The sequence below is a fragment of the Triturus cristatus genome, chromosome 1_2 (genome assembly GCF_964204655.1).
Source record: "Triturus cristatus chromosome 1_2, aTriCri1.1, whole genome shotgun sequence".
NCBI classification, from domain to species: Eukaryota; Metazoa; Chordata; class Amphibia; order Caudata; family Salamandridae; genus Triturus; species Triturus cristatus.
In genome coordinates, this window is record NC_140580.1 from 507,884,015 (window position 1) to 507,911,869 (window position 27,855).

Sequence of the window (27,855 nt, forward strand, 5' to 3'; positions counted from 1 at the left end):
TATACCTATTGGATTAAATTCAAGTGAAGAGTTGTCTGTACACTTGTGAAGTAATGGATATCTTTATATATTTTCCATTGAGTTTGCTTACGTTTTTAAGATTGTTTTAGATGTAGATTTACGAGAGATTTTAACAGAGATAGGGACATACTGACACTAAAGTTGAGGAATTGAACAACCCAGTAATGTGTTTTTCTTTTCTCTCCTTTTTCTATATTTCTTCTCTCCCCTACTTCTTTTTCAGTTGTTTCCCTCCACTTCCCTTCCTTTCTTTCGTTCTCTTCTATGCAGCATTCTCTGAAATTACATCAAGTTGGGAGTTGACTGTATGTGATGGAACGGCATGAAACTTTGTATACCATTTCTTTTCAAAGTTCAGCATAGGATTTGCAATGGGATTTGCCCACTTGGGCTAAATTTGATGACTACTATAATGGTATATTTCTAACCCAATGAATGTATGTAAACTATGGGATTTGCCCACTTGGGCTCAATTGGTGGACTGACATAATTGCATTCTTCAATGTGTTTTCTATATTCATGTACGCAAACCCATTGACATGTTTAAAATTTAAGCATTACAATAGCCCACTGGGGCTATTAATAACGATGTATTTAACCAATCGTTAACTTTCTTTTACATTTAATTTTGGCCCACTGGGGCATTTATACCGTGCTCTTCCAGAGTCCGTTCCGTTGCAATAACACGGTAGAGTCTAGCGTGTTATACAGATCTAATATACATGGATCGTCTCTAAATGGGTATTTTTAAACCATTACAAAATGGTGCCCATACTTTCCGCAGCATACTTTTGATCAGTCCCATTTCTATGTCATTGAATACGCATATGTAAAGAGAACGTGTTTGTATTGTAACCACACCGTGAACAAGCTTATTGCGAAACGCTTTGGTGAAGGCTATCACTTGCCTGGATTAAAAACTTGGTGAACAGCATTCCTGGGTGTCCTGGATTTCTTTTCGTGACCTTCGGAAAGTTGTGCTTGGAATGTTTGGGGCCACCGGAGCCCATCCAGGACCGCCGTAACTGAAGCTCCGCACTTCCGGGATCTGTGTTTGTATATATATATATATATATTACCTACTGGCGGTCGCCAGTAGGTAGTTATAGTTAGGACCCCTTTTCCATAGGAAATCCGCAACATTCTATTTTGAATAACTTTGGCGCCGGTCAATGAATCCTCGCGAATTTCTCAAAATAGGTGGGGCGCTATGCTCCGCTCCTTCCCTGAAAGTCTCGGGGGGATACGTCAAGCGGGGGCTGAGATAAAAGGGGGGTCCCAAAACGCGTTTTTCCCATGCATTTTTCCATAGGACCTTTAGAACGAGCTACAGCCCGAACGGCTGAACAGAATTACTAGAAATTTGGCAGAGAGGTAGTCCCTATGTCAAGGAAGTGCCTTTTGTAGGTTTGGTGTAAATCTGTTCAGTAGATTCTGAGAAAATAGCCTTTAAATCAATATATATATCTGAGCCCGCTTACGGTACGCTTACCGTACGCTTACGGTAAGCTTACGGTACGCGTACGGTGGCGTGCGCGAGCGCGATTCTGATTGGCTGTTAGATCTTAGTAAACATTCGAATCGGCCGAAACCAGGAAGCGGCGGCCGCCATTTTGTGTGTTTCACTCAGAAAAAAAAGAGTGAAAACAAGAAAAGGGGGCAATGAGGAGAGTTACAGACCCCCTTACATTTGTGAGGGGGTCAAAGAAGGACTGTAAAGTACAAAGAAAACATTTATTGATTTTTTTTAAAAATCGCGGGGTACGCGTACGGTAAGCTTACGGTAAGCGTACGGTAGAAAAAAAAAAAAAAAAAAAAAATGAAATTCAGATTTAAGTGTTTAGATATTAGGGGGCTCTAAAAAGAGCCGTTGTGTTTATGAAATGATTTTTTAGTGGTACCTACAAGTAAGTACCGATGCAGAGTCTAAGGTTCAAGAGGAAGACTCTGTTCCCTTTATCATTGAAGTGCACACCATCTCCTCTATAAATGTCTTGCATGTCAAAACGCAAGTTGTTGTGGTAAATGGCACCCATACCATAGTCACGGAGGAAAGCAGAAACAGATTTGTTGACGTGCTTTCTTGCTTTGTCAATCTGCGGACAGAAATGATTGGACCAGTTCCATTTTTGCCTTTGGCATATGTTGGAAAACACAAAGGCAGTTTTAGGGAAAAGTGAAAACAGTTGTGCAAAGGTGTCCTTCATAAGCATTTCCAGACCTACCCCAGTCAAAGTGCCTAGGTCATTGCCACCACAGTGCACTATTATGAGGTCAGGGTGTTGGATTTGCATGAAGGATTTCACCAATGGCATCAATTGGTGCCACTTTAACCCTCTCTGACCAATCCATTTAATGTCTACATTTGGCAAAGCAAGGTCTCTCACCATATCTGTTTTCTCTGCAAACTTTTCACTCCAGAAGACATAGCTGTGCCCTACAATCCACACTGTGAACATCTTCAAAGGAGAACTGGATGCACTCAGGAGGTGTCTTTCAGTAGAATGGCAATATGAAAAGAAAGACAGTTTGGAAATGGAGGCATACATATTTTTTTCAAAACAAAAAGAACTGATTGGCTGTTTCATACCATTCTAGAATAAAAACTAGGCTGTATGTGTAAACTAATAGAAGCATGTTTTGTATTGGTACAAAAAAATGTGTTACCAAAGAACAGTACTATGGATTTGCTGTTAGGTTTGAAAAGCCAAGCACTCTTGCTCTGTGGAATTGAAACATTGTGTGGCGAACTTCTGACCTAACTCCACACAGCAGTGTTCCATGAGCTGTTGCTATGGTAGCAGGCAGAAGTCAAGTTGGGGGAAGGGTACTAGGCAGAAGTCAAGTTGGGGGCAGGGTACTTTTGGAAAAGGGTTGGTTTTCAACCAATAGAAATGTGTGATTACATTTGAAAAAAAGGGGGAAGCACTGAGATTTGAAACTTACATGTATATGTGTGGAAAAATAGAGGGAAAGTTTGCCATTATCTGGTTCTGCTGAGAGGAGAGAGGTGAACACAACAGAGATCCTGGCTCTGATAATCTGCTGTTTGAGTGTCACATTTCTTTCACAACTAACTAATTTTAAAGGTGAGTTTAGAGTTTGAGAGGGGATGTATGTGGTAACTTAAGAAATGAATAATAGAAATGGAAATTCTTTTTGTTGTAGTTGCGTTTATCATTTTCTGTTTTGGGAGAAATTTAAATGTGAGGAACATGTAAAATAATATGGAGTATGTTTTCACAATAAATTAAGGTGTACTGGAAAAAAAAAGAATAGTTTAAGGGTTTGAGGTTGGACTCAGTAATGCAAATACATTCAGCATCACTAAGGCTGGTTGCCCTTGCTGGAGTGTAGGCAGCCACCCAGGTTACACATGGAGGTGGTCTGAAAAAGAAGTTTGGACATGTGCATTTAAGAAAATCGAAAAAAGTGGTTTCATAATGTGTCAGTCTGTAAAAGTGATTTTCACTTGCCCAAAAAAAAAAGAGCAGTAAGTGTGCTTTCAAATTGGCAAAGAAATTTCGTTTTGGGACTAATGTGAAAACATGACTCTGTGTGCAGAGAGGAATTATAGGCAGAGATTTATTGCGTATTGCTCTGGTGATTTCACAGTTGCATTAGATGGAAAGGGGGAGCGATTTTTTGGGGGAAGAAGCAGACTCTTAGCACACACACCCAGCTGCTTGCCATGTATAATCATGCACAGTATTTACAAGCGAGTGGGGTTTTCAGGTTTCAGTCTGTAATGCAAATACATTCAGCATCACTAAGGCTGGTTGTATTGTGGAGTTATTTGAGATATAATATTGTGATTATACTTCTGAAACAAACATATCAGACGGTATTTTAAAGAAATAAGTATTGGTATTAGATGATATTTTTTTAGAATATTATGCATTTCTATAATGTTAAGTTTAAGTAAAAAGAGATTCTGGGCTTTTTTAATACAATCTTTGTGATTGTTATTTTTTTTTGCCCGCTGTAAAATGATGAATGCAATTGCTTTCACAATTTATAGTGAAATGCAATATATTCTGAAAACAGCAAAAATAAGGCAAAAATATTTTTGGATAAATATGTAAATATGTGTACTGTATTATAAAATGTTAATACTTTTTTCTTTTTTTTCAGATTGATATAGAAAAATTTCGAAAACTATAACCATTTTTAAAGCTATTTTATTAAAAAACAAATGAATAAATATTTTTTTGAGTGGGTATGGTAAGTCAATAATAATAATTGTAGTCTCTCAAGGACCTTGTAATGTGATAATTGATTTTTAGTGTTTTTTAAAAAAAAAAAAAAAAAAAAGTACGCGCACCGTACGCGTACGGTAAAAAAAAAAAAAAAAGTTTTTAAAAACATATGTAAAAAAAAGATGAAAGATAAGGTTGGCTCTTAAAAGAACCGTTGTGTTCATGCAGGGACAGAGGAAAGAAAGCATGGAAAAATTAGTCTCTGTGACAAGTGTGCTGATCTATTTTGTTGTTCACTAGGGAAACACTGGTCTCCCTATGACAAATTAGATCATGACAAGAGGCACATCGAATATCAACCCTCAGAAAACGAGGGTTAATTTCCAGAGGGCCAGCAGAAGGAGATGCTCCCCCCACAGATGAAGGGCTCACCTGACCTGCAGAAGAAGGAGTCAGCCCTGCAGATGATGGTCCAGGCTGAGCTGCTGTGGATGTACTTGCTTGTCTTTCTGAAGAGTTACCTCCAAAAAGATGACCATGTGTCCTTCTGTGTACATCCTGGAGGTGTCTCTTCATGGTGTGATTCCCAAAGGAATACTTCCTGTCAGGATTACCTCTAGAAAGTACACGCTGACACAGCCTGCAAGTTACTAAGGGTGCATTCACCTTTTGCTGGCCTTCAGGAAAAGTAAAATAATCCCATACATAAGAGGGCTTTTGTTTCCTCGATCTCTGCCTCAAGACAGTGCTGCTAGTGCTAGCCTCACTCTCAGAAGAGCTCTGCTGTTCTGCCATCGTATCCCAAAGACAAACCAGCTCCTTCTCCCAAGGGATCACAAGCAGAAATGAGGGGAATGGGTGTGGTGTAGGAGAGTTCTAGAACTGAAAGTAGTTTCAACCAATCAAAAGTTGTGTTTCATGATCACATGACCTACCGTACGCTTACGGTACGCTTACGGTACGCTTACGGCAAAAGTGCGCATGCGCGTAAAAAAGACACGCGCTTGCGCGCATGCGCATAACAGTCACTACCCGACACTTCCGCGTAACGTGCGCGTGTAGCGTACACGCGTACGCGTCCCACGCGGAGGACGTGCGGCTACGCAAATTGCGTAACTATACGCAAACAGCGTAGATAAATTACGGACGTTGCGTAAACCGTACGCTTACCGTAAGCTTACGGTACGCGTACTAAAAAAAATTTTTTAAAAAAAGGAAAAAATGTATTGCTAATAAATTTTACATGTTTATTTTATAAAATATATAAAAAAAACATATTATAGAATTTTAAAAATTTAACCATAGTCTTTAAAAAAGGATAGAAAATTAAAATAAAAATATGTTTAAAAAAATAGAAGAAAAAAAACAAAATTAGCATTTAAAAAACCTTGCAAATTCACTGAAAAAACCATGGGTTTCACACACGTTATAGTTAGGACTTAGCATTTAAAAAACCTTAGAAATTCAGTGAAAAAACCATAGGTTTCACACACGTTATAGTTAGGAATTAGCATTTAAAAAACCTTAGAAATTCAGTGAAAAAAACCATAGGTTTCACACATGTTATAGTTAACTGGACATTTTACTCGTAAAAAACCATTGAAATTGCCCCGTTATAGTTAGTTCAGCTAACTATAACTCGCGCGCCCGCAATGCACTGCTGATGACGTCACATATTACATCACTCATGACATGGTCAGTGACATCACTCATGACATCACTGATGACATTTTTCCATAGGACCTTTAGACACAGCTACAGCCCGAACGGCTGAACAGAGTTACTTGAAATTTGGCAGAGAGGTAGTCTACAGGTCAAGGAAGTGCCTTTTGTAGGTTTGGTGTAAATCTGTTCAGTAGATCCTGAGAAAATAGTATTTAAATCAATATATATATCTGTGGCAGCTTACGGTGCGCTTACCGTGCGCTTACGGTCATATAGAATATAGAAAAGAAATCCCTTTCAGAACAAAGCGCATAATATGTCCTCCATGTGCGCACGGTGCGCGAAGCGCATCGTGCGTACATGGCCCATCCTGCGTAACGTGGGCACGCGGTGCGCGTAGCGCACCGCGTGCTCACTGTGCGTGCACGGCACTAACTGCGTAAAGTGGGCGCGCGGTGCGCAAAGCGCACCGCGTGCCCACTGTGCGAGCACGGTGCGCGAAGCGCACCGTTCGCGCACGGAACGAACTGCGTTAAGTGGGCGCACACGCCACGAATGGCGTAAAGTAACTTAGCATTTAAAAAAACATACAAATTCACTGAAAAAACCATAGGTTTCACACACGTTATAGTTAGGAATTAGCATTTAAAAAACCTTGCAAATTCACTGAAAAAACCATAGGTTTCACACATGTTATAGTTAGCTGAACATTTTACTGATAAAAAACCAATGAAATTCCCCCGTTATAGTTAGTGCAGGCAACTATAACTCACGCGACCGCAATCCTCTGCTGATGCTAATACTGTATTTAGACACTTATTTGGCCATGTCTTCTTCCATTAAATTTTAGCTATACATATATTACAAATATTTTTTTTTCATAAAGACACATATGTCATCAGCAGAGGATTGCGGTCGTGGTGTCAAACGCTTTGGAATCCTACCCCCCACGCCAGTTCTGGTGGCGCGGGTAGCATTCCACCCTTCTAGAGGGAGAGACATGTTCGCACTGGTCTAACCTGGTAAAGACTTTCTACAGCCCTCGCATCACAAAATAGATGCCACTGCCACAGACACGGGTATGGCCTCCTGCTGCTGACCGAAACTACGGCAGGGGAGGCCTGGACAATAGGATTCCTGACCCAGGGAGGTGTAACCACCTCCCAGACAGGCAGATGTGTATTGGGGCTGGACGGGAGCACTCTCTGGTGCTTTGAAGTCCTGCACTGGGGGCACACTTGGTGTCCCTGTGCATAGTCTAGTTCAAACCGGTTGCAGGGGCTACCTGCCCCTGCTCTGGTGCGAAACTGGACAAAGGAAATGGGTGTAACCACCGCTCTTTCCAAATCCCCCCATAGGTGGGTCCCTAGAGTATGTACAACCCCCAAACTTTGTATAAGTATGGGAGCCCAGTCCTTGCGACTTTAGATTACCCTGGACGAAACTCTGCAACATATATCCTGGACCTTCGACGTTCTACTTTAACTAGAAGACTGAAGAAATCTCCCTTGGGGTCAAGGAGTGACTCCCCTGCTTGGCAGGCACCAAAGAAGCAACTTTCCGGTCTGCAATTCTGAAGCTCCTGCCTGATGCTGAAGTCTCTGCATCCCCAGAGGTGGATTTCCAGACTTCCCGAGACTACCTTGAGTCCACAGCAAAGCTGAGGCTGTGGCTATCGTAGGTGATGCGTAACCGTGACCCCTGGATACCGTGATCTTTTGCTGATCCATCATCTTCTTGGTCTTCCTCGAAGTTGTACTTTGGACTCCGAGTAGCCCCAGCCTTGAGCACCTCCTGCAATGAAGATTTCTGGCCTCCACTCCACAAGTTACCCGTGGGCCAGTTTCAAGTGCGACCGCTCGAGGCTCTTTCGCGATCGCTAGCCCATTGGCTAGTAGGTCCCCACGAAGGCAACTCCTCTTCTGATTGGGCTTTCCTGGTTGCTCCAGATGTGCCCCGACTTACCCTCTCTGGGTGAGTCCCCCAGACCTTGCTGGTCAGCACCGACGTCATTTTTTAATTTCCAAGTGACTTGCCGTTGCCAAGGCTTGTTGGGTCCAATCTGGTCGCCGACACTGCAGCACTCGACTGACTTCATGGGACAGCTCAAATCCAGCTCCTGGTCATCATCAATGCCTCCTGGACCTCGTGGCTGAAGAATCAAGACACCCGTCAACTCACCTGAAGCACCCGACATTTGTGGGCATTGGACTATCGTGCCCTTGGTCACTGGTAAGTGACCCAGACTCTGTCCCCTCTGCTTTCAGGTTCCTTCCATCCTAGATACAGGATTTGATCTCTCCGGAAACTTCTCCTCTTCACGGCAGCAGCACTTCCTGAGCAGCTTCCATTGAAAACAGCGACGCGACCCGACACCAGTTGACACCTATGCACCCGGCTTCCCTGGGTGAGGTAACTCGAGTACTCCAGTGCTCCCATGGGTGATGGCCCTAGACACCTCCAAGTCCAAAAGGGTTCGCTCGTAGTCATCTTCTAAGTGTCCTTAAACTCTTAATTTCCAACCGCGACTTTCCCCATTGAAGTTAACGGTGATTCGCGGCTGTGTTCTCACACTGCACGCCTCCCGCGTGGGACCCCTGTGTCACTACCTTGGATGGTTCCTTGTGGTCCAAGCACTTCTACAGGCTCTAGGCCATGTGTCTAGTTCAGTCATTGTTCTTATACCACTTTATTGGTATATGGTTTGGTATGCCCCTAGGGCCCAAAAGTGTATTTGTACTCTTTCTGTTGAATACTGACTTGTAACTTAAGTACTTCGAACTCCAGTCTCATAAAGAGACTAGAGGGGTGTGTTTTATCTTAAATACATATATTTTAAATATATACCTGGTGTGGTTGTCCTTGCATTTGGTCATTTGAGAGATTATAGACTGGTAAAACAAGCTGCTTTGCATTCCTTCAAGTCTTAGCCTGAAGGCTGCTCTCCATAGCTACCACTAGGATAGCTTTCAATAAAGGTTGTCTTTAACCTATCACCATAAGGGGTTGTTTGGACTGATACAAGGTGCCCACTATAACTAGTGGACAGCATATATCAGGCCAACTTCTCACAAGGGCCAAGTGCAACAATGAGTCTCTGAGTGGGTGAGTGAGTGGGTGCGTGAGTGTTTGAGTAGATCTGGGAGTGGGTGTGTGAGTCTCTAAGTGGTCTGTGAGAGGGTGAGTGAGTGTCTGAGTGGGAGATTCAGTGGGTGTGTGAGTTTCTGAGTGGATCTGTGAGTAGGTGCATGAATGTCAAGTTTGGGTCGTGTGACTGGGCATAAGAGACAGACTTATCCTCAGAGAAGTTTTGCCTGTACTTGATTTGTTTTATTATGAGATATATTGGACTCAGGTAAAATTCGCTCTGGGGAATAATAGCCTTCTCTTTCTTCCCTTCATGGGTCTGGAACCAGAAGACTTCCCGCTTCCTCAGAAACAATTGCTCCGAAAAGTTACCTATTTCGTTATAGGGCTTATGACCTACCCCATCACCTAGTGAGCGAGAAAATGAAGTTTAATTTTTTTGTGACACACAATGTCTTCAACCTCTAAAAGGCATCAAAGACTGTGGGAGAGGGATGTTTAAAGACAGAAGGGGAGACAAATTTCCTCAACAGAACTTTAAATCGAGCTGAAAACTCAGAAGAGTGGGGGGTGAACCATCTATAGTACCCCAGGAGCCCTAGAAATGCCCTAAGTTCTTTTTTTATTGTTGGGAAGGGTGTTTTTTTCATAGCCTTAACCGGTGCAGTTTGTGGCTCTATTACACCCTTTCCTAGGTAATAACCCAGAGATTTAACTTTCTTGTGTGTGAATTTGGACTTTTTGGCATTAATATGGAGGTGGGCCTGTTGTAGTGCTAACAAAATGAAGCGTACGTTTTTGAGGTGGACTGACTAAGTCTTGCTATATACAACTAAGTCATCCAAGTAGGCAGATGAATACTCTTGATGGTTTTGGAGTAAAGTGGTCATGAGCCTCTGAACGGTGGTTGGGGCACAAAGTAGTCCAAATGGGAAGACAGTGAATTGATAGAGGCTATCAGGAGTAGCAAAGTATTTTTTTCTTGGTCCGCAGGATTTAAGGGTACCTGTCAATACCCTTAGGTTTAGTCTATGGTTGTTCTATAGTGTGCTTCTCCTAGCTTCTCAATCAGCTCATCTACTCTGGGTAAAGGTTAGCTATTCAATTTGGAAAGTCTATTGTTGGCTTGAAAGTCTATACAAAAGCGTATGTGTACGTCAGGATTTAGGTCGAGTACTATCGGTGAACACCACTCACTCTTGCAGGGAACAATGACTCCCATCATAAGCATTTAGTTGATTTCTGCCTGGAGCACCAGCCTACGGGCTGCAGGCACACAATAGGGCAGTTGCTTTGTAACAACTCCCTCTTGGGTAGGTATGGAATGCATGGCAAGAGCTGTCTTTCTAAGTAAATCAGAAAAAGTGTCAGAAAAGGACATCAAAGCCATAAGAAGATCTTTCCTTTCTTCCTTAGAACGGAGTATTTGATGTCGACGTCACTTATGATATATCTTGATGCAGGATTCCACTGCTTCGGGACGAATCCACAGGGACATCTGTTAATCCCAGTAAGATGATGTTCGTCATTCTTCTCAATTTTCTCTCCATCTATGGTGGCTCGGCTTTCGTCTACAGCTTTCTCGTCTCGGGTGGTCTTTTTAAATCTGTATCTGTCGTCCAGAGCCAAAGGTTAAGACCCTCCTCCTCTGGCTCTGCTTCAGGCGTCTTTAAGGTGCCTGCATTCCTGTTAGCCTGTAGAAGGATAAGAAGCACAACTTGTGATGTGTGAGTAGAGAGGAAAGGTCAAGGTATCGAGTTACCCATGTTGTCCTCCCTGTCACAATGAGTCTCTAAGTGGGTCTGTGAATGGGAACATGAGTGTCTGTGAACGCATGCAAGAGTCTCTGAGTGGGTCTTTGAGTGGGTGCATGAGTGTCTGAGTAGGTCTTTGATTCACAGCGTGTGTCTCTGACAGGGTCTGTGAGTGGGTGCATGAGTGTCTTTGAAGGTCTGTGAGTGGATGATGAGTCTCCGAGTGGGTGAGTGAGTGGGTGCATGAGTGTGTCTATGAGTGGGAGTATGAGTCTCTGAGTGGGTCTGTGAGTGGGTAAGTGTGAGTGGGTTTGTGAGTGGGTACGTGAGTGTATGAGTGGGTCTGTTAGTGTGTGCACAGTAAAAAAGTAGGGGGGCACACTGGAGCAGGTCCTTGTGCAAGCTACCCCTGTGACATCCCTTCCATCCAGCTTGCCCACAGTCTGCTACCCTCTGCTGCCTTTGGTTTTGTGCCTCCTCTGCTCATTTTCTGCCTCTTTGCAGCTTGCTCCTGCTCTCTTTATTGCCCTTTTCTGCTCATTCTGCCCATTATTTTGACTCTTTCTGATCACTCCTGATCTTTAGTCTGACTCTTTTTGTGCATTTCTGGCCTCTATTTTGCCTCTTGCTGCTCATTTCTGACCTGTATTTTGCCTCTTTATGCTCATACTGCCCACTATATTGCCTCTTCCTGCTTGCTTCTGACCTTTATTTTGCCTCTTTCTGCTCGTTTCTGACCTTTATTCTGCCTCTTGCTGCTGGTTTCTGACCTCTATTTTACCTCTTTCTGCTAATTTCTGACCTTTATTTTGCCTCTTTCTTCTCCCTTCTGACCTTTAGTCTGCCTCTGTCTGATAGTTTGTGGCATTTATTTTGACTCTTTCTGCTCGCGCCTGACCTTTATTCTCACTCTTGTTGCTAGTTTCTGGACTTTATTTTGCCTCTTGCTGCTCGTTTCTGACCTCTATTTTGCCTCTTTCAGCTGATACTGCCCGTTATGTTGCCTTTTTCTGCTTGCTACTGACCTTCCTTCTTCCATTTCTGCTCGTTTCTGACCTTTCTTCTGCCTCTTTCGCTCATTTCAGGCCTCTATTTTGACTCCTCCTGCTCTTTTCTGACCTCTATTCTGCCTCGTTATGCTCATACTGCCCATTATGTTGCCTCTTCCTGCTCGCTTCTGACCTTTATTTTGCCTCCTTCTGCTTATTTCTGACCTTTATTCTGCCTCTTGCTTCTGGTCTCTGACCTCTATTTTACCTCTTTCTGCTCGTTTCTGACCTTTATTCTGCCTCTTTCTGCTCACTACTGACCTTTAGTCTGCCACTTTCTGATAGTTCCTGGCATTTATTTTGACTCTTTCAGCTTACGCCTGATCTTTATTCTCACTCTTGCTTCTGTTTGCTCATTTTGCTTCTTTCTGCTTGTTGCTGACCTTAAGTCTGCATCTTTCTGCCCGTTTCACACCTTTAGTTTGCTTCTTTCTTCTCATTGCTGACCTCTATTCTACCTCTTTTTGCTCATTGCCGACCTTTATTCTGCCTCTTTCTGCTCGTTTCTCACCTTTATTCTGCCTCTTGCTACTCTTCTCTGCCATCTATTTTTCCTCTTTCTGCTCAGTTCTGACTTCTATTTTGCCTCTTCTGCTCATTTGTGTTCTTTATATGGCCTCTTTCTGCTCATTTCTCACCTTTGTTTTACCTCTTTCTGCTCATTGCTAATCTTTATTTGATCCTTTGTTCTAGGACCATGGGGGAGAATGCAGCTCCCTGCATGTGAGAGCAATATTCCATCTATTTCCCTGCTGTGTGTCTGTTGGCAGGGAAAGAGATGAAAACTCCCCATCGAGGAAGCAAGAGCCTTTTGACAGCTCCTGCTTGCTGGAAGCTGAGTGTTTGTTCTAACTTGGCGGGAGCTTTCGAAGTTCCTACGAAGTCAGAGCAAATAGCTATGTTCAGGGGTTGGACACCCAGGACATAGCAGGAGCCGGCCCTGCAGGTGGGAGTCCCCAGGGCAGTTATTTGCTCCAGGAGGTGGTGAGCACCCGGCCCCTTCCTTCTGTTTTCACGGCTGGCCCTGGGAAGATGGTGGTATAAAATATAATTGACCCCAGAGAGGTGGTGGTTAGTGGGCCCAGAGAAGTTCACAAGCCCCCATGTATTTTTTACATTGTGCCCCAGGGAGGTGGTGGCCCTTGTGGCGAAGGGGGTCAACGAGTAAAATACAAAGAACCCCGGGGAGGTGGTGGTCCCCGGGGTATGAAAATGCCCATGGAGGAGGGGCATGTCTTACCCCATGCTTTCATTTAATAAAGGAGGGATGCCAGCTGGACATAGCCCAACTGGGGTCTTAATTAAAAATAAGTGTGAGAGACCGCGCTTGTTTTTTAAAAAAATTCACTGTGATATTTGCAAATATTTAGTGAAAATCGATGTGAATTTAAAAGGGAAGTGATCCCAGTGTACCCCAAGACCAAGGCTTGACGGCCAGAGTATTCCTACCCTACCCTACCCCCTTTTCTTTTTCTTTTTTTTGTGCGTTTTTTTATGGGACCCAGCTGAAGCCGAGTCCCAAGATGTCTGCCAGCACTTCCTGGCTGAAGTATTGGTAGTCAATCAGAGCTCTGCACTTCTCTGCACGAGCTCGTTATTATTCATGAACTAGCTGCGATCGTAGATATCCTCATTAGAATTTCCTAAATTTCTACACAGCTATTGAATGGATTTACAACGGATAACTGAAAGCGTGATTGGCAAACCAAAATCTACCTTTCTGCCAAATTCTGTATTATTCCGTCCAGCGAATCGGACTGTAGTCATGTAGCTTCCATGGGAATGACCATGGGAAAAATATATATATTTTTCTAAGTTTTATATAGCGTGGACTAGACGCGAGGCATCGGGTATCAGAGCGCTTTACATGAGCACCAGTTTAGTTACAGATGGACACATTCTTGACTGCCCTTTTTCTCTTTCCCCCTTCACGGATTGCTCCCAAAACTTTCCATGCACAAACCAGTCTGTACATGAATCTTTGTTTGGAAAAGTTTGTGAAGATCAGTCAAACGATACCAAAGATATAGGCAAGTCAAAAAAACACTTTTTCTATGGAAACATGGTCCTAACTATAACTACTTCCCTCCTCCTCTTAGCGTGGTTAGGTTTGCAGCCCTAGGCGCTGGTGGGAAAGAAAATGGCGACTGCTGACTGAAGCAGCAGCCCAAGTACAACCCCAGGCAGCACAAAACTCCAGCCACCCTTCCCTGGGGCAGAGGAGTGGTCCAGCAGAGCTGGAGACAGTCAGCAACAGCGAAGGTAAGGACTCGGAGGACATTTTGTTAATGTTAATGTTAATGTTATATGAAATTTGTTAAGCGCTCGTACGCCCGGAGGCTTCATGGCGCTATAGGAAGGAACAGGCGAAGCCATCGGTAGGTGAGGAGAAACAGCTAGTGATGCGCCTGGGAGAAGAGCCAGGTCTTCAGAGAGTGTCTGAAGCTGAGGATGTTGTCGATAAGTTTAAGATGAAGAGGAAGAGAGTTCCAGAAGGCGGCAGCAAGATGGTCAAAGCAGCTGCCTCCCAGACGTTTCTTCTTATACGAGGGAATAGTCAGAAGAGCTTTATGAGCAGACCGGAGGTTACGGGAGGGGCTGTATTTTTTAAATAGGTCTCTGATAAAAATAGGGCCAATGTCATGTAGAGACTTGAAGAGAATACACCCAGCTTTGAAGGTCACGCGTTGCTCAACCGGGAGCCAATGCAGCTGTTTCAAGCCAGATCTAACTGATTGCCTATTAGAGATGTTCAAGAGAAGTCTGGCTGCCTGGTTTTGAACCAGCTGGAGGCGTTTTAGCTCTCCAGTATGGAGCCCGAGGTAAAGACTGTTGGAAAAGTCCAGTCTGGACAATACAAGGGAGATGACGATCTGAGTGAGGGCAGCTTGGGAGAAGAAGCGGGCGATTTTCTTTATTTTCTTCAGCTGAAAGAAACTAGAGGAAACAACAGCTCCGACCTGTTTTTTCAGGGAGAGATCCTCACTAATAAAAATACCAAGGCTCTTAACCGAGGATGATTTGGATGGGGGAGCACCCATACAGGAGGGCCAGAAACTGGGGTTCCAGCTGAGGGTGCTATGTCCAGGCAAGACCAATTCGGTCTTGCCTGGGTTGAGTTTCAAATGATTGCAGCTCATCCAACTCAAAATGTGGGACATGGTGTTTTGAAATTCTACCACAGAGTCCTTGGTGTTCAGAGGAAAGATGAGCTGCAAATCATCGGCGTAGTTAAAAATGGTGACCTTAGCGTGCCTGAGGGAGTACAGAAGAGGGCGTAGATACAAATTAAAAAGCAGGGGAGACAACGAGGAGCCCTGGGGTACTCCACAGATGGTAGGTATGGTGGGAGCAGTAAACGGGCCCAATCTGACCGATTGAGTACGGTCGGTGATAAATGAACGGATCCAGCTCAGCGCAGGGCCCCTAAGGCCTGCCTGTTCGACACGATCGACCAAGATGGTATAGTCGACCGTGTCGAAAGCGGCAGAAAGATCTAAAAGTACCATTGCTTGATGGATCCCCTCATCCGCGTTCCGCCTAAGAGTATTCTGCACCGAGAGGATGACCGCCTCAGTAGAATGGCAAGGGCGGAAACCGGCCTGATTAGGTGCTAAATATTCCGACTTTTCAAGGAATGTGGAAATGCTGTCACATACATGAGATTCCAAAAGTTTAGCACAGTATGGCAGCAGAGATATAGGCCTGTAATTGAGTGGGTCTAATGGGTTGGCTCCTGCCTTTTTTATGAGGGGAATAAGGAGGGCTTTCTTAAAGTTGTTAGGAACTTTACCCTGGGCAAGTGAGCCATTCAGCAAGGGGAGTAAGCCCCCAGGGATGATGGTGCCCACTTCTTTCAGGATGTAAGGGGGACAGATGTCATCAGGGGAACCAGATTTAATTTTAGAAAAAAGTAAAGATAGATTAACGTTATCAATGGGGGGGTAGGAGTGCAAAGTAGCAGGGTTGTAAAAAGTGTCTGCAAATAAAAGGGGAGACTGAGTGATAGGAATGTTTTGTTTAATGGTGCAGATTTTGTCAAAGAAAAAGGAGTTTAATGAATTGCAAAGTTCCTGAGTGGGAACTGTCGGAAGGGAGGTTCGATTACTGGTGCTAAGATCTTCCACAATGTTAAACAGTTCCTTGGATTGATTGTGAGCCTTGAGAATTTTTTCCGAAAAATAGTCGGTTTTGTGTTGTAGGATAAGCTTTTGGTAGTTTTTGCGAGCCTTGCAATAGTTAGCCTTATCTTGTTCTGAATAGGCTTTACGCCACTTGCGTTCCAATTGACGGACCTCTAGTTTGAGGGTTTTCAGAAAAGGTGTAAACCACCTATGGGCGTCATTGGGGCGAGAGCGTGAAGAGTAGGTGCATGGAGCGTGAGCATCCGCTGCCTGAAGTAACCACCCTGAGAAAGCTTCTTCCATCTTTTCAGTGTCCCGATCAAACGAGGGAAGGGAAGAAGTTAATGAAGAAATAAAAGCAGGGACATCAACATTTTGGCGGCAGCGTGAGTGGGAGCACGCGATGGTGAAGGTAGGCATTTAATCTCTACTCCAGCACATAAAGGGATTCCTTGACGCTGAGACATGCCAGGATATAACAAGCATTTGCAATGCAATAGGTCTCGCATTTATAAGAGTTTGAGCTATTGGCATTGTAAAATTACAATGCCTTTTATTTATGTTTTTGTTTTAAAACAAATAAGAGGCATTGTCATTTACAATGTCAGTAGCATAAACTCGCATAAAAGCAGTGTGTGGAGTGCAGCAGTGTGCCGCGTGCAGCAGTGTGCGGCTTGCAGCAGTGTGCGGCGTGCAGCAGTGAGGCGTGCAGCAGTGTGCGGCGTGCAGCAGTGTGAGGCGTGCAGCAGTGTGCGGCGTGCAGCAGTGTGAGGCGTGCAGCAGTGTGAGGCGTGCAGCAGTGTGTGGCATGCAGCAGTGTGCGGCGTGCAGCAGTTTGAGGCGTGCAGCAGTGTTTCGTGTAGCAGTGTGAGGCATGCAGTAGTGTGTGGCGTGTAGCAGTGTGTGGCATGCAGCGGCATGCAGCAGTGTGTGGCGTGCAGCAGTGTGTGACGTGCAGCAGTGTGCGGCATGCAACAGTGTGCGGCGTGCAGCAGTGTGCGGCGTGCAGCAGTGTGCGGTGTGCAGCAGTGTGAGGTGTACAGCAGTGTGTGGCGTGCAGCAGTGTGAGGCATGTAGCAGTGTGTGGCATGCAGCAGTGTGAGGCGTGCAGCAGTGTGAGGCGTGCAGCAGTGTTTCGTGTAGCAGTGTGAGGCGTGCAGCAGTGTGCGGCATGCAGCAGTGTGCGGCGTGCAGCAGTGTGTAATCAGCAGTGTGTAATGCAGCAGTGTGCGCAGCAGTGTGTGGCGTGCGGTAGTGTGTGTCGTGCAGCAGTGAGAGGCGTGCAGCAGTGTGAGACATGCAGCAGTGTGCGGCGTGCAGCAGTGTGTGCCATGCAGCAGTGTGCGGCGTGCAGCAGTGTGTGGTGTGCAGCAGTGTTTCGTGTAGCAGGGTGAGGCATGCAGCACTGTGCGGCGTGCAGCGGCGTGCAGCAGTGTGCAGCGTGCAGCAGTGTGCGGCGTGCAGCAGTGTGTGGCATGCAGCAGTGTGCTGCGTGCAGCAGTGTTGTGCAGCATGCAGCAGTGAGTGATGCAGCAGTGTGCAGCAGTGTGTGGCGTGCAGCAGTGTGCGGCGTGCAGCAGTGTGTGCCGTGCAGCAGTGTGTGCCGTGCAGCAGTGTTTCGTGTAGCATTGTGCGGCGTGTAGCAGTGTGCGGCGTGCAGCAGTGTGTGGTGTGCAGCAGTGTGCGGCGTGCAGCAGTGTGCGGCGTGCAGCAGTGTGCTGCATGCAGCAGTGTGTGGCATGCGGCGGCATGCAGCAGTGTGTGGCGTGCAGCAGTGTGCGGCGTGCAGCAGTGTGCGGCGGGCAGCAGTGTGAGGCATGCAGCAGTGTGAGGCGTGCAGCAGTGTGAGGCGTGCAGCAGTGTGAGGCGTGCAGCAGTGTGTGGCGTGCAGCAGTGTGTGGCATGCAGCAGTGTGAGGCGTGCAGCAGTGTTTTGTGTAGCAGTGTGAGGCGTGCAGCAGTGTGCAGCGTGCAGCAGTGTGCAGCGTGCAGCAGTGTGCGGCGTGCAGCAGTGTGTAATGCAGCAGTATGTAATGCAGCAGTGTGCGCAGCAGGGTGTGGCCTGCAGCAGTGTGAGGCATGCAGCAGTGAGGCATGCAGCAGTGTGCGGCGTGCAGCAGTGTGCGGCGTGCAGCAGTGTGTGGTGTGCAGCAGTGTGCGGCGTGCAGCAGTGTGTGGCGTGCAGCAGTGTGCGGCATGCAGCAGTGTGAGGCATGCAGCACTGTGTGGCGTGCAGCGGCGTGGAGAAGTGTGCGGCGTGCAGCAGTGTGTGGCGTGCAGCAGTGTGCTGCGTGCAGCAATGTCGTGCAGCATGCAACAGTAAGTAATGCAGCAGTGTGCAGCAGTGTGTGGCGTGCAGCAGTGTGCGGCATGCAGCAGTGTGTGCCGTGCAGCAGTGTGTGGTGTGCAGCAGTGTTTCGTGTAGCATTGTGCGGCGTGCAGCTGTGTGTGGCGTGCAGCAGTGTGTGGCATGCAGCAGTGTGTGGCGTACAGCAGTGTTTCGTGTTGCAGTGTGCGGCGTGCAGCAGTGTGGTGTGCAGCAGTGTGCTGCGTGCAGCAGTGTGTGGCGTGCAGCAGTGTGTGGCGTGCAGCAGCATGCAGCAGTGTGTGGCGTGCAGCAGTGAGTGGCATGCAGCAGTGTTTGGCGTGCAGCAGTGTGTGGCGTGTAGCAGTGTGCGGCGTGCAGCAGTGTGCGGCGTGCAGCAGTGTGCGGCATCGTGCAGCAGTGTGAGGCATGCAGCAGTGTGCGGCGTGCAGCAGTGTGAGGCGTGCAGCAGTGTGAGGCATGCAGCAGTGTGAGGCGTGCAGCAGTGTGTGACATGCAGCAGTGTGTGGCGTGCAGCAGTGTGAGGCGTGCAGCAGTGTGTGGCATGCAGCAGTGTGTGGCGTGCAGCAGTGTGAGGCGTGCAGCAGTGTGAGGCGTGCAGCAGTGTTTCGTGTGGCAGTGTGCGGCGTACAGCAGTGTGTAATGCAGCAGTGTGTAATGCAGCAGTGTGCACAGCAGTGTGTAGCGTGCGGTAGTGTGCGGCGTGCAGCAGTGTGCAGCGTGCAGCAGTGTGTGGCGTGCAGCAGTGTGTGGCGTGCAGCAGTGTGAGGCATGCAGCAGTGTGAGGCGTGCAGCAGTGTGTGGCGTGCAGCAGTGTGAGGCGTGCAGCAGTGTGTGGCATGCAGCAGTGTGTGGTGTGCAGCAGTGTGAGGCGTGCAGCAGTGTGAGGCGTGCAGCAGTGTTTCGTGTAGCAGTGTGCGGCATACAGCAGTGTGTAATGCAGCAGTGTGTAATGCAGCAGTGTGCGCAGCAGTGTGTGGCGTGCGGTAGTGTGCGGCGTGCAGCAGTGTGCGGCGTGCAGCAGTGTGCGGCGTGCAGCAGTGTGTGGTGTGCAGCAGTGTGTGGCGTGGTTTGTAAACAACAAGAAAAGCGGACATCAAAGGAAGGGTGGGAGGGAACGAGCATATGGGGTGTGAGTTATAACGAAAGCTCTGGCGAAAGCAGTCTGGTGCTTTCAAGTCCGATGCCAGAAGCCAGCTTCCCGCTTGAATGCCTCACATGCACTGGCCATAAACCGCATTCCTAAGGTCTTTTGCCCCTTACTAAATCTCTCTGAATGCGTGAGGCGGCGCACGCACAGGAAGTAGCTGGTGGCAAATGGAATGCGCGTGGTTGTGCGCGTAACCGCCACCCGATCCGCCTGGCAAGCCTTTGGGAGCATTTTCGGAAGCCCCTACATAAGTCTCGCTGGGCGATCGCTTACACGATAGCCAGGTGAGACCTAAAAATAGCCTGCCCTTCTGAATAAAGAGCGTGTTTCTTCCTTCTAGCCAGGGACAGCTATTGCTCTGACTCTGACTGAGGGCGGCCTGAACTGTAGCCTTAAACATCGCCTCACCTCCGAGTAATCCCCTCTCGATGCCTCTGCTAGGCCGGCTGACAGCGAGATTAAAGGGCTGCTCCCAGCTCACCTTTTCGTGTCTAGGCATTTCTGTACTAAACTGACCTGGAAAAAAGAACCCGGCATAAGATACTGCGACCGCTCTGCAGAATTTGGCAGATTTTTCCATTTACTCCGCGAACCCGGTCCACCCCTAGTTACAGCACAGTATCTTGCAACCTCGCTCACAACAAAGGCAGACTAGTCCACTGTTTGTTTTTGTGAGTCCTCAGTGATAGAAACTGAACACATTTCTGCAGCAAAAACATAAACAAAATATTCAAAACCATCTCTGAATGCAAAAGCAACATTGCAATACAAATGAAATGCACACTTAAAAAATATAATGAAAACAGATCAGTATCAAAATCCATGTTAAAAATACTATCAATATTTCATAAAATGGGAAATAATACATGTGGAAAATTATTGTAAAGTCCATTATGACCAACAAGATTTTGTAGGCCAACCCTATGCATAAACGAGATCAAAATAATACAAATACAACAAGAACTACTTTCAAGTCACCGGCTAGTCACTGTAATACTTTTTTTACAAATACTCTGCTGTCTGTAGTATCTTGTAATTCTTCAGAACCTTTGCCCAACTTTGTTGTTCAGAGTAAATTCATTCTTTTACTATATCACCAATTCATAATTATATAGAATTTTAGAGGTGGCGAGAAAAAATGTTTGAAAACATTTACTTCAAGGTTGCCAACCATTACTCTAGGAGGCCAGGTTAAAATAGGAAACATCATTAAATGAAATGAATAATTTCTTCCAAGGTTTATTGGCCACTACGTATGTTCACATTTCCACTGGAACTGCTGCAAGAAGAAATTTACGTTTACTTTTTCGGGTGTCCGATAGGAAATGTAATTTACTATTAACATGGCACGTCATTTTCGTTCCCTTTGTTGTTAAGGTACTAAAATGCAATGAATATAAAGATTCCTCGTCAGAGTTTTTCCATTCACGACATGATTTGCATGCCTTATACATGGTGCCAGAGCAGAAAATTATCCGTTTGACTGCTGATAAAGATATTTTGTGATATTTCAGAACCTCATGCCTAAGAATGCTGTTTTGGAGATAACCGTGTTGAAAAATAACAGATACATTAATTCAGCTCAGCCACGTAAAGGCCTGGCTATTGATTAACACGACAATGGCTTCTAAAATTGCTACTGAAAAGGGGCTGCTTGGTAAATGCAGGTGACTTCCTTGTCCTCATACTCTTAATTAACAGCAACTTGTATTCACTGCTTACTCTTTTCTATGGAAACTGCTTCTTTTATAAATGAAACCCGAGACCAGCTTTGTCTCAATCCATATATTCATTATTCAACGTTAACTCTGCCTTTGTTCTGCATTACTTTGAATGAAGGCGTCATTCTGTCACCCCACCTCTCCTTTGTAGGACTGCATGAAAGCTTTAGAATGGATATGTAAAATGGATAAGAATTCTAATGGTGTCGTTAGTGTTTTTGTGATGTCACCATCACAGGGCTGTAATTCTGCTCGGAGACTTTGGACAGGAGAGAAAAAGCCTGAAAGTGAAAGAGTTTGTTTCTAATTATTTTTGCCATTAGGGATGTGCTTCAATGGACGGAAATTCACCAACATAGAAGAGAGAGCACAGCTGACATGCTTTGGTGCTACCACAAATGACATCACTGGAAGTGACACACATGATCTTTAACCTTGAGGACATCACAGGAAGTAATAGCATAAGATGTTTGGCCCTGTTTGTGGCATAGGAAGGGACTTTACAGAATTGGGGGTAACATATGGATATAATTATGTTCTTATTCATATAGTCTAAAGCAATACAAAAACAATTGCTTCAATATAATACAAGGCCTATAACACTGAGAAGACACACCTTTAAACATCTGAAGGTCACCAAATTGATTGTTATTAATATTACACAATAGCCACTGCACTACTCTTTCCACCAACAGTCAACTGTTTACTGTGGGGGGCAAGGCGATTTCTAGTCTCATGTAATACCTTCAACAAGGAACAGCAATACCAAGAATGTCAGAACAGAGATGATGTAGCTGCCAAGTGTCTCCTTCTCACATGTCACACCTTTAGCTAGTCCTGACTTTTTAATCAAATTCACTCTTCATTTTGAGATTTGTATTTTATTTTCTTGGAATGCATTAGAACTCGAAGGATGGAAAAAGATGTTGAATTAAAAACCAGAGCAGGGATCTTTGAATTGTGATCTATGAGTATACTCATCCTACAAACCCCGCCACTGGTCATATGGACCTTTGTTCCTCGATGTGAAGAGGTGACTAGGAGCTAGTATTACATGTGTTACCATAAACAATGGAACCATTAGGCTTCCCAGGAAATGACAAAGAGAAATAAAGAGCATTTAAAACTGATCCATTAACAATTTTAGCCAGATAAGTCATTTGACAATAAGGTTTTATAAATCTTAAATATACTCTTTACAAAATTAAACTGTTTAAAAGCTGATATTTTAGTAGAAGTAAAAACATCACATGTGCCAAAATCTATTAAAGAATACAGAATAGCCAGAAAGTGTGCTCCATATAGGAAAACCCCTAAATCTAAATTAAGGAAGGATAGGTCGAAAAAGGCATTTGGTTAGGCAAATAGGTAAGGTGTCAGCTTTAGAAAATCAAATGAAGGTTTCCTGCTGAGAGAGTAAGATTCCTTAGGCATGAAGCCTTTAAACTTAATTGGGGAGATTTGCAGAAATTATTAAAAAAAAATACTCAGTTCTTATTCAGCAAGCATCTAACTAGTGCACAAAGTGTGTGAGAGACAAGAAGCAAGGCAGGCAGTCTCTAGTCTAGGGAACACACAATAATATAATTAAACAAAACTCTAATTGCAACATTTCAGCTCATTCCCACTCTCAGGAACACATCATTCTCCTCCAAAGCTGGGAGTAGGTAAACTCCCCAATTTCACACGTCTTTACAATGCTTCATACATGGCTATGTCCTTGAGTTGATTACAGGGCAGAATCTCTGAAACAGGCATATCTTCTCATGGATCACACTTACTGGCCTTTTCTCCTTCTCCCTGTAAGAACCTCACCGTCAGACTTCTAATACATAACTAACACCTATTCACTAGCTACTAAAAGGCTCCTGGAAAAAAACAGCATCTTCAGTGGGAACAAAAATAGGAAAACATCCAGTGCAAAACAACCTAAAAAATATTTGAGCAGGACTCTTAGCCTTAAGCATGTAAAGTCTACATTCTCAATTATGTTAATATTAGGCTAACTTAATTCATTACAACATGTTAACTTAACTATTTGCTTTTAATAGCTAAGTGTGGTTCCCTACTGCTAATTATAAGACAAATAGGCACATATTATTTAATGTTGTAAATTGCACTTTGCTAATGAATGCATTACTTTAAAAAAAAAAAAATCACACTTCATCACCAGGAATAGCTGAAGATATTACAAATGAGATTCAGTCACTTGAGAGATGTAGGAATCACTACTTTGTGGCATAGTCTCTGTGCTGATGGCATACAAGAAGGTGGACATGCATAGCACAATGTACACTGAGAACTATCTTTGTGCAAATAAACATTTAGGGGCCGATTACGATGTGTGGAAACTTTCCGCCTGACACTGTCTCGGAATCGGTACTGAGCAACTTGCGGTCTGTGGTTCGATTGCGATGCGTCAGAACACTGTCCTATTGACTCTTATGGGAGCCCGTGTTTCGCCTGACAACACAGGCTCCTGCGGGGAAATGGTGGGTGTGCAGAAGACTCTGCACCCTGTCGCAGGACCCAATGGTGTCTGCCACACATTGCAGGGTTTTACAGGGGGTTCCCTTAGGTATCCCCTTGGCCCCCAACCAGAGGCCGCAGGATGAAGGGGGCCCTGCCAGGGTCCCCCAAAGTCATTTTCGGACAGCCTTTTTGTGTCGGATAAGCCAACTCGGAAAGTCTGTTGGAAACCGACATCATAATCGCTCGGTCAGAAACGTGGTCCATAGAGCTGTACGAAGCAGGTCTGACCGACACAAATTCTCCGAGAGCCGGTCAGAACTGATTTGGAAAGACCGTGCGGTTTACAATCCGACCATGAAAATCGTAATCGGTCGGGCAGATTGTAAACCAACCGAGTCAGTCAGAAGGGTTCCGACATGGTCTAGGGGAATCCGACTGTCTGGAGTAGGCTTTCCATGCAACATCGTAATCGGCCCCTTCATTTTCTTGACTTCATTTTTGTATTATTCAATCCTAGTGCCTAGGGGTGCCTAATGAATGGCCTTTCAGGTGCATACCTGGAGAAAGTACAAGATCCCAGTGACCAGCAAATGAAAAAGATAACAGTTTTCCAGCGAACTTAGAAAGTCTTGCCAACAAAAAAATTGGGTCCACTTGTGTTTGTTCAATTTGCCCATCTACAAATTGGGTCCTATTTATAGTCAGATAGGAAGAGAAGAACCCTCAGCCCATAATGGTGCTTGGAAGCTACACAAGTGCTTGAACCAATGTTGTAACATTCAAGTAGCTGTCATATTTCTGTCAGGATGAAATAACACATAAACCCCAAATTAACCTGTGCCTAACTTAAAGGCAATGTGTAAAGTATTTATGCAGCACTTCAAACAGTAATAAAGTTCAAACGCAACATAAGAATAAAACCAGACCAATTTAAAAAAATAGAGTACAATTTAAAAATAGATTTGACCTGAAAGCAACAAAAATCCAATCAGTAGAACCGGAGATATGCAATTGTAAATATATCAGATAAGTAAGGCACTAAAAAACACAAAGCGCACTTGGTTGTGCAATACAGGGGGAAGTCACAAGTTCAGGAGGACAACAAAGGAGCGTGTGCTGGATACAGGGAGCAGGTTAGTCCTGCTAAAAGAGTTAACTTCAAAGTCCAATGCGTATAGTTCCATTAGTGGTGGAAGGGGTCGTAAGGGCCGGGGAGAGCATTGTAGATGGTCATCAATGTAGCACCAAGAGCGGGTGGGCTTTGCGGGCGATCGCTTTAGTGAGAAGATTCTGGTGGGTGTCGCAGAGAGTTGTTCCCGTAGCTTTGCATTGGTGGTCCTGATGAGCTTTTAATGCCGCAGCACGAAGTGCAGATCTCAGCTGCTGGGCTACATTTGTGGTCACTGTGGTGCGAAGAGTGAGGTTCGCTTGAACTTTGCATTGATTATCGGTGTGGGTGGTAAGATCGTGCAATAAACAGGCCCATTCCTGTTTGTAAAGAGCCTAAAGTGGCTGGATTTCAACTTTTCTTTGGAGAGCAGCTCAACTGAGGCTGCACCAAGGGCCCATGATCTGATGGACACCTTTTGGTGGTCAGGAAATCACTTCAACAGAGGCCAGCAGGGCTTAGGCTGTTCCAGTTGCAGGTCCAGGCAGTAGGTCTGCTGGGCAGTTGCACAGAGCCTGTGGAGATTGTTATGTCCTTGTAGCCCAAAACAGGAAGTTAGTTTGTTGATCACTGGAGTCACTTGAGCCTGGGATGAAGGGTGCAGGCCCAATCTTCCTTCTCAGCAAACAAGGCAGCAGGCCACAGAGCAGCAGGATAGGAGAGTAGCAGTCCTTCATCTGAGGCACTCCTTTTAACCCTTCGTGCTACTACCAACCATTCACTATTCTTAAACAATCCTAAAACTTGGAAACTTCTTAAAACGTGGCTTTGTACCCATACCTAAATACCACATCGCTCTCAGCTACCACATATGGTTCCGCTGCCTTTATGTTTTCTCTTCTGGCACGCTTCTCGAAGTTCCAGCACCGTCAAGCTCTCTTTTGAGCATTAGTAGCCCTTTATGAATCACAACCCGTGGGCCAAATACGACTATGTAGCAGCTAGAAGCTTTCTCTCTCCCTGGGTTGGCCATAAACTCTGAGGTTAATTGTGAGTCACCTAACGTGGACCGGAAAAGGGAAGAGGCTGGTAATCACCCCATAACTGAGGAAGGGGGGCTTTTAGTACACACAGCATCGTCTGCAGTAATATCGATGTATGCCACCAACATCTACAGGCCCTATTCACAGAACTAACTTAAGACAAAATCCTAAACTTACTACCATTTTGGTATTCACAGAAGGCGCTTACTCATTTTGGTATTCACAGAAGACACTTGCTCATTTCGGTATTCTCAGAAGTTAGGAGTCCTAACTTTAGGACTCCTAAATGCCTTCTGTGAATACCGAAAGTCTTATAGTTAGGATTTTTCTAAGTTTAGGAGTAGTAAAGTTAGGACTCCTTACTTTAGGGCTCCTAAATGCCTTCTGTGAATACCAAAAGTCTTAAAGTTAGGATTCTTCTCAGTTTAGGAGTAGTAAAGTTAGGACTCCTGGAGTTTCATAATCCCTAGAGAAATGGGTACTCCGCATATGGGTTAAATGCTACTAGGAAAGAGACGGGGAGACCCTCAGGCGGTTTAGCAATCTGGGTCAAAAATGCTCTTGGTTCTAAAGTCAAGTTGGTCTACGTAGATTCTCAAGACATTTTAGCAGCAGACTTGGCACTCTATAATGGCTGGAAAATCAGGATTTTTAATGTTTGTAATAGAGTTGCTCGGGGCTCTGAGGAAACCATTACCATTTGAACTCTAGACCATGCCCTGTCTGAACTCCCAGATAATGTCCCAGTGCTGGTAGCCAGTGATATTAATTCTACTTTTGAACCTCTTACCCTCACTTCACCGGATTCGACTGAGGAGTGGGATAGCATGTGGCAAATCTCACATCTTGCCCTTCCCCCAGTTAGATGGTCAAAGAGAGGGGCCAAGTATTGGCCCTCACATTGCAACATGATTTGAGAGCCACCAACGGGAGAGCGAAATCTGATCCAAAGGGTGAATTAACTTTCAATAAACCTGGCTATTCCAGCAGAATTGGTTATTGCTTGGTTGCCCACAAACTTTGGTCCCTTGTTATTGACATGTTAGTGGCCAAAAGATCAGATAGTGACCACAATGCCCTTATCCTTACCCTTAAAATCAAAGATGAACCCGAACAGGATATTAGGAATAGGCCTGATTTGGGTGACTTAGCTATCACAAATAATCAGAGAACAATTAGATGGGACTGGGTGGAGGAACATCCGAGGGCCTTGGAAATAGTCAAAGTTAAAGTCTGCATGGAGATAGAAGAGCCGGCCAGATAGCCTAAAAATGAAGCAACCATGAAATTGGGCATTCACCATGAACTCCTCTATAATGAGATTGGGGACTTGTTGGGTAAACCGCGCAAGGAGCGCAAACTGGATGAAGAAAAGAAAAAGTCGAGCTGTGACCCACAGGTAGCATGGTATGATCAGGATTGCAGGAAATCTAATGGGGAGTTGTTACAGGCAGTAAAATCTAATGGGCTCCCTGATATAGTGGCTTTTAGAGCAAGGTATAGGCAAGCATTATAGTCAGCTAAGAAGAATTGGGAAGGTTCCTTATGGTCCTCCCTACAAAAGGCATTGACAGCCAAACACTCTAAGACCTTCTGGATAAAAGCGGCCAAATGGCTTAAAGGCAGAAAGACTGTATTGGAGTTTAGAGTACAGCCTGAAGAGTGGGTATCCTATTTTGGACGTCCCAATGCTCAGGCAATCTGGAAGTAGAAGACCCTATTGAAAGGAGGGGGGAAAGTTCTAAATGGAGCGGTTGAAGCTCTAGTTGTTTCTTTGGAAGAAACACGAATAGCGATCCGCTCCTGTGTTCCAGCCAGAGCCCTGACAGAATACCAAATGACCTGTACATAGAGGATCTATCTGTTTGGGGCCCTTAGAGCAATCTGTAAACTAATGCTATTACATCAGGTATGGATATCCCGCCATCGTGGAAGCTAGCAACATTAATAATACCTATCTATAAGAAAAGCGATAGAGCTGATCCGCCCAGCTGCAGACCTATAAGCCTCATTGATTCCCTGCAGAAAAATTTCTGCAAGCAATTATTGGCTAGGATCAAAGATTGGATTTTTGAGTTTCGTATTTTTAGCGAGTACCAGGCTGGCTTCCATGCTCATATAAGTACAGTGGACCAGG